Below are 10,000 nucleotides of genomic sequence, written 5' to 3'. Positions count from 1 at the left end.
AACAAAGTCCACATCTTTCCCAACCATTTTTTTTCGCATGTGACATTGACCCCTTGCGGTGACACGAACTTCCTTCGTGCAGTTCTCGCCATTCCTCCTGATTAGACAGATAAGAAACGTTGCCACCTGCATTTCACGTAACTCATTATCATTTTATTTTTAAAGTCTGAGAATCTGAAGACCTGGCACAACTGGTTTAGTTGATCTGATATAAAGATTCGTTCAAGCTAATTTACTGCCATATGCACGAGGGAATAATTTGAAGTGGTAAAAGTGTTGAAATGTTTTCCAACATCGCGGAAATGGTTCGCTTAAAGCTACGTTCCAGTTTTTTTTGCTGATTATTATGTAAGGACATGAATATTCCTTAAGTTAAAGCACTGTTTTTTTTTTCTTTATTAAAGAAACCATCTAATATAATTTTTAAAAGAGTATTCTCTGTTGTCAGTAAACTATTAAAAGCCATTACATCATTCGGTTTTAGTCGTATAGCATGTTTTTTTATGATACAGATAAAGTAATGTGGGACTTTTATTTACGATTCTGTTAAGAAAGGAATGCTACTTGGTGATTTTAGGTAAAATGCATTTTACTTAGATATGATACACTAGGTATTGGATGTTGTATTGACCCAATACCAGCAGAATGTGAGGGAATTTTAACAAAACATCATTCCAGCAAGTTATAACTAGAACTTTCATTGTGAATCAATAGTCAGAATTATATTTGAAACTAGTGATTTGAGTAAAGGTAAATTTCTTTGACTTAAGTTCAGTGTATACATTCCTTTAGATCAGGAATCGATTTATATGAGAAATGATGCGAACGTGAGATGGTCGAGTTAACGGAATATGCTTTATGACTGTAGATGAAGAAAGATTGTAACTGATAGACTGTAGTTACGTGTAACCTCTATTGGTGATGAATGTTCGTTAAAATAGTACTTAAATCTATGGCACAATTCATAAACTACTTGGTTCGTATCAGTTTTATTATTAGTATGATTAGAATTATTTTCTTTCTATTAAAATCAATCCTACAAATATTATATTTTTACTTACCCTTTTGCTCGTAAAGTAGCTAAAATCAACAGATCCTCTCGAATCTGAAAAGTAAAAAAAAATCTTTATTAATTTTTATTTCATTATTATCAATCATATTTTAATCCCCCGTCTCTCTCTCTCTCTCTCTCTCTCTTATCCACCCAATGACTCATGAACAGGAAATAATTATATATAAGTATGAAAACAAAAACGAAAATATTACTCAAGTTTTTCCTTATTGATGCACACTTACTAATTAATCATTTTTATTTTAAAGCTTTTCGATGCTCACACACACACACACACACACACACACACACACACACACACACACACACACATATATATATATATATATATATATATATATATATATATATATATATATATATATATATATATATATATATATAGATAGATAGTAAATATACCTATGAATAACATTATTTAGGTGTAAAAATAAAATTTTATTAAAGCATAAGGATAAATAAATAGAGGGCATCTTTCATTGCGTTGGAAGGATGTTCCCGAAGACCTGTCATTATAGCCCACGAATTACAGAGGGTTCCCACAATTTGCGATTGGCGATGGCGTAGCACAGGATCGAATAGAGAGACACCAAGAAAGGAGGGCGGTAAGGACTGGTTAAGGAATAAAAGGAAAGGAAAAAGCATGGGTGTGGGTTGCATGTCAGGGACATGTAGGAAGTAGTGAGTGAAAGAGAGAGAGAGTTCAATGTAGATATCACTTGTTGTTTGAGATCAGCTCTCATGAAATTTGCTCTTACTTGGTCTGTGAAATATTTTCTTTGCGTTTCTTTATCCGTGAATAGTACATAAAGGTCTGGGTAAATCTTTAATCCAGATGATATTTATTACTCATATTTCATTAATATCTTTATCAATATTTTTTTTTTTTTTTTTTTTTTTTTTTTTTTTTTTTTTTTTTGCACCATAATGAAGACTTACGCAGGCTTTGCACTGTGTTTACTGAAACACCGTTGTGCAATTAAATTGCTACCTTTTTTTTTTTTTTAAATAGTTACAATACAGTATTGGCACCCGCTGAATCTCAATGCACAATACTAAAATATCATGGGAAATTGCTTTACCAGTGTAAGCCACAAAAGACTAAACATTAAAATTAGAGACTAAAAGGAAATGAATCAGGCGGAAAAAAAAAAGTTATAATTATGAGAAACTCTCTGCCTTGATACAAAGCAACAAAGGATATTGTGCAGTGAACAGGTGGACTTGCAAGGTCTCTCTCTCTCTCTCTCTCTCTCTCTCTCTCTCTCTCTCTCTTCTCTCTCTCTCTCTCTCTCTCTCTCCGGGCAAAACTTGACACTGCTTTTTTATCAATATTATTGGAGTACGGATTTTTAAAGTATTACTACCTATCACTGAGCGAGGCAAAATAGTCTTAATTGCAAAAACTAATTAGCTGAAGAACTCCTTGGTGAGAGCAAGGTATGGTATGGAAGGTTATTCATTATCGTTAATAAGAGCCAGCTGAATATTTTCCACTGGTTACACAAGATCAGCAAATGGCACCTGCTAAAGGCAGAGTTGTATTTTACAGACTCCAGAGATGAGTCTTGCGACAAAGTGGAAAGCCGACGTATGATAAAGAATGAGGTGTTCTTGGACACTTGCCAAAATGGCGCTGCCAGTTGTTGCGAGATTGCTGTCGGCATTTTTTTTTTAGGAGCGAGTACAGGTACTGTCGCTGGCAGAGGTACAGCTACTCTTATTGGTGTATCGGTTAATGGTAGTACTGTCCGGTGGTACCATTTTATTTGAAAGCGGCATCTGTGTTTCAGATGCAAAAACTTGCCAATAGGTTAATGATCACGTACATTACTGCACGTTCCTGACCTGATACTAAATAAGAAACATACGAACCAATTTTCGAAGTGAATGTCAAGAGAAGATCGTAATCGAGAATGAAACCGAGAACTTTTTTTTTTTTTTTTTTTTTTTTTTTTTGAGACGAGATTAAAAAAAAAATATCAAGACCTGGATATCTCCTACCATCCTCCCAATAGAATGACTTGCAAGGTGTTAGACCCCAAATACCGTTTAGATACCCTCGGTAGTCGTGACAATCATGGTACAGAATTAAGATTTAAATTGTTCTCCGACCGTATGAGTGATAAACCATTTTTTTTCTCATTATAAGACTTCGATTTAACCAAGTCGGGGAATACATAAATGCAGAAACCGTTAGGTTTGAGATTTCCAATATCGTTAAATGTAACAAAAATCTTTTTTATATGACGGAACACTGTAATATAGAACCTTCAATCTTACATGTAGCCGTAATTATCTTGTAAGGCAATTGCCGCAAGATTTCGTGCCAATAAATTTAAAATAGAAGACAGAGTAGAATGTAGAACTTTAGATTGACCAGATAGTTGGGATGACTTTGCTGCTTCCATACATGCGAACGTTGCGAGGACCAGCAACAAACACAACCAGATGTTTGACGCGCTGCCTCCAGATGGGGTTGCTAGGGGGAGATTTCAACTCCTCACGTAATGAGCCATATTTCTGACGCAGTGACGTCTTGTCGAATAGTTTATTACCGTCTTTATGGCGAATTATAAACACATGCTCCATTATTAAGATCTCGTTAGATTAAATATAACGTAGATACTAAAAATAAGACGCCTATTTTAAGGTATTTTCCGGTTTTCCTATTCAATTTCCTTGTCTTAACCAGATATCTAATCTGTTCTAGCGTTTGTTGGTCTTTCTTGCATATGCTGACCTGTATGTGTCACCGATACTGACCTTGACAAAATGTTGTTAGCATAATGCTACATCTGATTAGTGTTCTTATGTTGTACTGTATGTTATGTAATTAAAGGTATTCATTGTTGCGTCGTTATATCCATTCACTGATTAATTGTATTGTCAGACAACTCATCTTACTTTGTTGACTAGTCTGAGAGAGAGAGAGAGAGAGAGAGAGAGAGAGAGAGAGAGAGAGAGAGAGAGAGAGAGAGAGAGAGAGAGAGAGAGATAGAGAGAGAGAGAGAGACTGAATTTGGCCATGAGTACGGAAAGTAGCTTATTCATGCCACCCATGTCCGGCTCTTTGATGGTTCCTTGTCATTTTCTTCGCTATGGTAGATGGAAGAGAATTAGCATTCATGGGAGTTACCATGGACACGTGGATGGATTCTCTCTCTCTCTCTCTCTCTCTCTCTCTCTCTCTCTCTCTCTCTCTCTCTCTCTCTCTCTCTCTCTCTCTCTCTCTCTCAATTTTAAATGGATTTTATATTGTACATACACGTACATATAAATATGATTATTTATATATATATATATATATATATATATATATATATATATATATATATATATATATATATATATATCTATATATCTATATATCTATATATCTATCTATCTATCTATCTATCTATCTATATATATATATATATATATATATATATATGTGTGTGTGTGTGTGTGTGTGTGTGTGTGTGTGTGTGTGTGAGTGGGGATAGATAGATACACTCTTGTGTAGGTATGAATGTTTGCAAATATGGATGCGTTTGTAGAAACATACATTTATTATCTGATAACTGAGCTTGCGCCTATAATACTTACACAGATCAACATAAACATGTAAATACCATTAACTAATGCGCAGATTTCGTATGATTGGTTATTAAAGAATCAGATTACGTCATTGATAGCTAGAAAGGAGACTGTGCAGATATGAGATCGTAAATCCATCAGATCTTCGCAGGTTACGTCTTTTCCTTAGTCCACGTAGCACGAACAATGTATTATCTCAGGCCATTATAGTAATTTGATGCAAAAACCTCCTCTTGAAACGCACTCATTTAAAGTATAACGGGAAAGAATATTCGAGCCACCTGTTCGTTTTATTCTTTACTTTAATAATACGATAAAGAACAAATAGAAAATTGTTTTTCATGCAAAGGTTACCATTCTGTCCAAAACAATTAATTTGATTCATAGCAGGAGCAGGATGCCATAGTACATGCGCCAGAACCATCTGTCGGTCGCTGCTAGAATTAATGAGGCTATGGGAATATGGGTTCTGATAAAGAGTTATCTATGGCTTTCTGCCAGAACTAATGGGTGGCGTGATTTTTGGTATTGTTTCTCAATCCTTTATTAAATTCAACCTTTGTAACTACATTTACAGAGGCTTCTTGATTTTTTATATAAGCCAAGAAGTATTGTATTGAAACTGCTACTTGTTATGGCCGTTGTCATTATCATAGTTGTTTTGGTATGATTTTCTTGTCAAGCGTTAGTAGTTGATTTTATTCGTTCAAATTTCGTTTGATTGGTATCTTGCATATCTTTCCTTTATTAGCATCGCATTCGTGCTATTTTTCCACCATCCGTACTTTAGAGAGAGAGAGAGAGAGAGAGAGAGAGAGAGAGAGAGAGAGAGAGAGAGAGAGAGAGAGAGAGAGAGAGAGAGAGAGAGAATTTACAATTGACACTGTCTCAACAGTACTGGCCACATCTAAACACAGACTCGCAACATTATATTTAAGCGTTAAAGTTGGCCTGATAATAGACGAGACAATTTTATTCATATGTCTTAAGAGGCTAAAAATTAGATCGCAGGTCCCTTTATGATTACCCTCCAAGGTCATGCCATCAGTACTTCAAAGTCCTTTCAATGATTACTTGGGAAAGTTTCTCAGGTCACACACGAGCAATTCGTGTTTTGTGTTTTAGGAAACATCTGGATTACTCTGGACTTGCCTTTTGGATATCAAGGCGAAAGGAACTTTTTTTCTGCTTGTTTCTATTATCCTCTTTCTTTATCGCGACCCTAGAGTTTTTCAGACTTTCCTCCTTGATAACATGTTAAGTTTTTATCTCACCCATCCATCCTAGTGTTATAAATAGATTATTTTGAAACGGGAGAAAACTACATATATATCCGATTTAATTTCAAGTCCAAAGTAACACAGGATGCCTGAAATCTTTAAATCAATCAATCAAGCAAACCAAAGTGACAGATCAAATAACGTATGACTCAATGATAAGAGATTCTTTATTTCGTCACTTCCATTAATATTAAATCAGCTATGTTGAACTTTATAACCAAATAACTCTCTATAAATTTCGAAGAAGAACTAAATGTTCGTCCTGGTTTCTTCTCCACTTGCCAGTTTTTCAAATGACGTGTATTAAAGTTGGTTAAAATATGATGGCAAGTGAATGGGGGAGTTATGTTAAGTTCTATTTATTTGTAATTCTTAGACCTTTAGCAGTAAGGTACAACACACAGTTTGGCAATTCACCAGAAAAATATGAAATAGATTAAATACCTAAAATTTATTAAAACGCGATGTTAAGAAATATGAAAGATATATATATATATATATATATATATATATATATATATATATATATATATATATATATATATATATATATATATATATATAAATAATGTGTGTGTGTGTGTGTGTGTATCTCGTTGTCATACTGATTTGTTTTTGCATTTACAATCGTTAATTATTCGAAATGTGTTCCATTTTAGATACAGTTTACGTACCTGAAAATACATCGTAATTATGAACAACATTAGATGCGTTGCTTTAGTAAGAAATGTCAAATTTGTATGAAATTTCGAACTATGTTAACGATAAAAGTGAGAGAGAGAGAGAGAGAGAGAGAGAGAGAGAGAGAGAGAGAGAGAGAGAGAGAGAGAGAGAGAGATATTTGGCTGTGTGTTAATTCAGGCTCAACAACATCCCAAAACCCTTTCAGAACTCCTCTTGGCTAAATCTGGAATCCATAATGGAAACAACCTTGAACATTTTTTTCATGGTCAGTTGAGTAAAAGGTAATAACCAGAAATTAACGCACACGCAGAATGATCAACACTATCCATATGCGCGTGACATATTATTCCATTCAGTGGAACTTTTGATAGATCCGTCGACTTCCTTTTCCTGTTCGTGATCGGTTCTTTAGACTGTTCTCCATCACTAACACTATAACATATACTCTGAGAGAATACTTTGTATCATTGGTGTTAGCCTATGTACGCTTCGAAATGCACCTGACAATAACTTGGAGCAGCTTTGGAAAAAGGTCTCTAAATGTGACATTTATATATTATTATTATTATTATTATTATTATTATTATTATTATTATTATTATTACTACTACTACTACCAATCTACAGCCCTAGTTATTATTATTATTATTATTATTATTATTATTTTATATATTATTATTATCATTATTATTTTATATTATTATTATTATTATTATTATTATTATTATTATTATTATTATTACTAGCTAAGCTACAGCCCTAGTTGGAAAAGCAAGATGCTATAAGCTTAAGGGCTCCAACAGGAAAAAATACCCCAGTGAGGAAAGGAAATAAGGAAATAAATAAACAAAATAAGAAGTAATGAAATATCAAAATAGAATATTTTAAAAACATTAAAACAGATATTTGATATATAAACTATAAAAGGACTTATGTAAGCCTGTTCAACATGAAAACATTTGCTGTGAGTTTGAACTTTTGAAGCTCTACTGATTCAACTACCCGATTAGGAAGATCATTCCACAACTTGGTCACAGGTGGAATAAAACTTCTAGAGTACTGTGTAGTATTGAGCCTCATGATGGAGTAGGCCTGGCGATTAGAATTAACTGCATACCTAGTATTACGAACAGGATGGGACTGTCAGGGAAGATCTGAATGTAAAGGCTGGTCAGAATTAAAGAAAATCTTATACTAGATATCAGATTGCAATTAAACTGGAGTATCTTGTTTAGGCAAATCATGTCATTGGTTTGTTTTTTCAAATACACTCAGCCGTATTTTACTAGTTATTTGCGTTAAGTTAAGTTCGCTGTAGTATTTTAACATTGTTTTGAATATTCACTGAAGCTATCAAATACGGGAGGGGCAAGTTACACTGCTAATAATATAAATTAAGGCATAGATCAAAACTACTTCTCACATAATTGACTGGTATATCGTTATTTTGTAGAGTAGCTGATTTCATTAGGAATAACATTGGTGTGGATTTTCATACACTTAGATAGTGGTAGTAGGTTAACCAGGGCACCAGCCGCCCGTTGAGATACCACCACTAGAGAGTTAGGGGGTTCTTTGACTGGCCAGACAGTACTACATTGGATCCTTCTCTCTGGTTAAGGTTCTTTCCCTTTGCCTACACAGACACCGAATAGTCTGGCCTATTACTTGCAGAATCTCCTCTGACCTCATACACCTGACAACACTGAGATTACCAAACGATTCTTCTTCACCCAAGGGGTTAACTACGGCAATGTAGTTGTTCAGTGGCTACTTTCCCCTTGGTAAGGGTAGAAGAGACTTTAGCTATGGTAAGCAGCTCCTCTAGGAGATTGACACTCTAAAATCAAACCATTGTTGGGTAGTGCTATAGCCACTGTACCATGGTCTTCCACTGTCTTGGGTTAGAGTTCTCTTGCTTGAGGGTACACTTGGGCGCACTGTTCTATCTAGTTTCTCTTCATCATGTTTTTTTTTTTTTTTGAAGTTTTTATTGTTTATATAGGAAATATTTATTTCAATGTTGTTACTATTCTTAAAATATTTTATTTTTCTTTGCTTCCTTTCCCCACTGGGCTATTTCCCTGTTGAGGCCCCTGGGCTTATAGCATCTTGCTTTTTCTACTATGGTTGTAGCTTAGCATTTAATAATAATAATGATAATAATAATAATAATATGAATTTCAAATGTGTTTCGGCCTGTTTTCATATCAACATTTTGAAGTCCCTGTGACAACGATATCCAAACTTACGGCTGATTACGTGAATTGGATATTTTGCTAATCAGTGACTTTGACCTTCCAAAATAATTTCCAGATTGTTACATAATAGTTAATCCCTACAAACACACACACGCTAACAAATTCACAAACAGGAGTTAAACATTAACTCCTTCCAACTTCGTTGGCGGATGTAGTAATTATCCAAATAAAAAATGGTGTAGAATACAATCAATAATGAGTAGTATATTTTTCCTTTTTTTCGAATGAGCCCTAAATTTAAAAAGCACACATTACATCATCATCTCCTACGCCTATTGACGCAAAGGGCCTCGGTTAGATTTCCCCAGTCGTCTCACACACACACACACACTAGGCTTAGCAGTATTTTGCCGATCATATTGTCATCTTCAAAACAAATTTTAAAAGATTTGTGAAAAAAAAAAATGTGGGTTTTAGAGTTCACATTAATGGCGGTTCAACAGTCACGTTGCCTAACACCGTAAGGACAATGCAGTAATTTGACTCTCATTTAATGCAAATATATTTTTTCACTAGTTGTACATCTAGTTCACATTCCTTGACTGAGGCATTTAAGGCAAATGACGGTGTTGAAAATATTTTTTTTATCATAAGTTCTAAAGGTAATCAATGATACTTTTTTTTTTATAAAACTGGAGCGCGTATTAAAACATTTGTGTTTATGGAATTATTAAGGAACATCAAACGGTCTCTATTATATAAATTGCATTCATTTAAATAAGTAGATTAGTTTTTGGTTCGGCCAAAATAACATTTCAATAAAATGAAATAAAGTACTTTATATCCAAATATACGTGCCCAGTTTTTTTTTTTTTTTTTTTTTTTTTTTTTTATAGAAAAAGCGGATTTGGTTGAAGCGTACGAAAACAGAAATAGTTAAACGCGCCATGACTGCTCAAGGAAAAGCAATGATCGTGTAGGACGAACAATATCTTTTCGAATATTTTGAATGGACGCAGACAGAACTAAACTTCTATTATGAAATTTATGAAAGATAAATGGGCGATTAAGCAGCTAATTATGCTTTTCCTGTATTAAAGGCTCATAATTATATTAAGTCTCTATTCACAGTATTTGGTCGATAGTGCCGTCAATGCAATTTTTGAGGTGCAATATGGACA

General features: G+C 34.0%; 1 protein-coding gene across 3 annotated transcripts in view; it reads right to left on the bottom strand.

The window, feature by feature from the left end:
• The window catches only part of LOC137632300 (sodium- and chloride-dependent glycine transporter 2-like), a 59,552-nt gene that overhangs the window by 26,487 nt on the left and 23,065 nt on the right, over nt 1-10,000 (bottom strand). For 2 of the 3 annotated variants that reach the window (XM_068364212.1, XM_068364213.1), the window contains exon 2: nt 1,062-1,105. The exons of the other annotated variant lie outside the window; for it this stretch is intronic. The gene's annotated coding sequence lies outside the window, so the exon portion shown is untranslated. The remainder of the gene's footprint in view (nt 1-1,061; nt 1,106-10,000) is intronic. 3 annotated transcript variants of the gene reach the window in all.

This window comes from Palaemon carinicauda, chromosome 41 (genome assembly GCF_036898095.1).
Source record: "Palaemon carinicauda isolate YSFRI2023 chromosome 41, ASM3689809v2, whole genome shotgun sequence".
NCBI classification, from domain to species: Eukaryota; Metazoa; Arthropoda; class Malacostraca; order Decapoda; family Palaemonidae; genus Palaemon; species Palaemon carinicauda.
The sequence above is the reverse complement of the archived record's forward strand: the minus strand, read 5'-3'. Positions and strand labels throughout refer to the sequence as shown.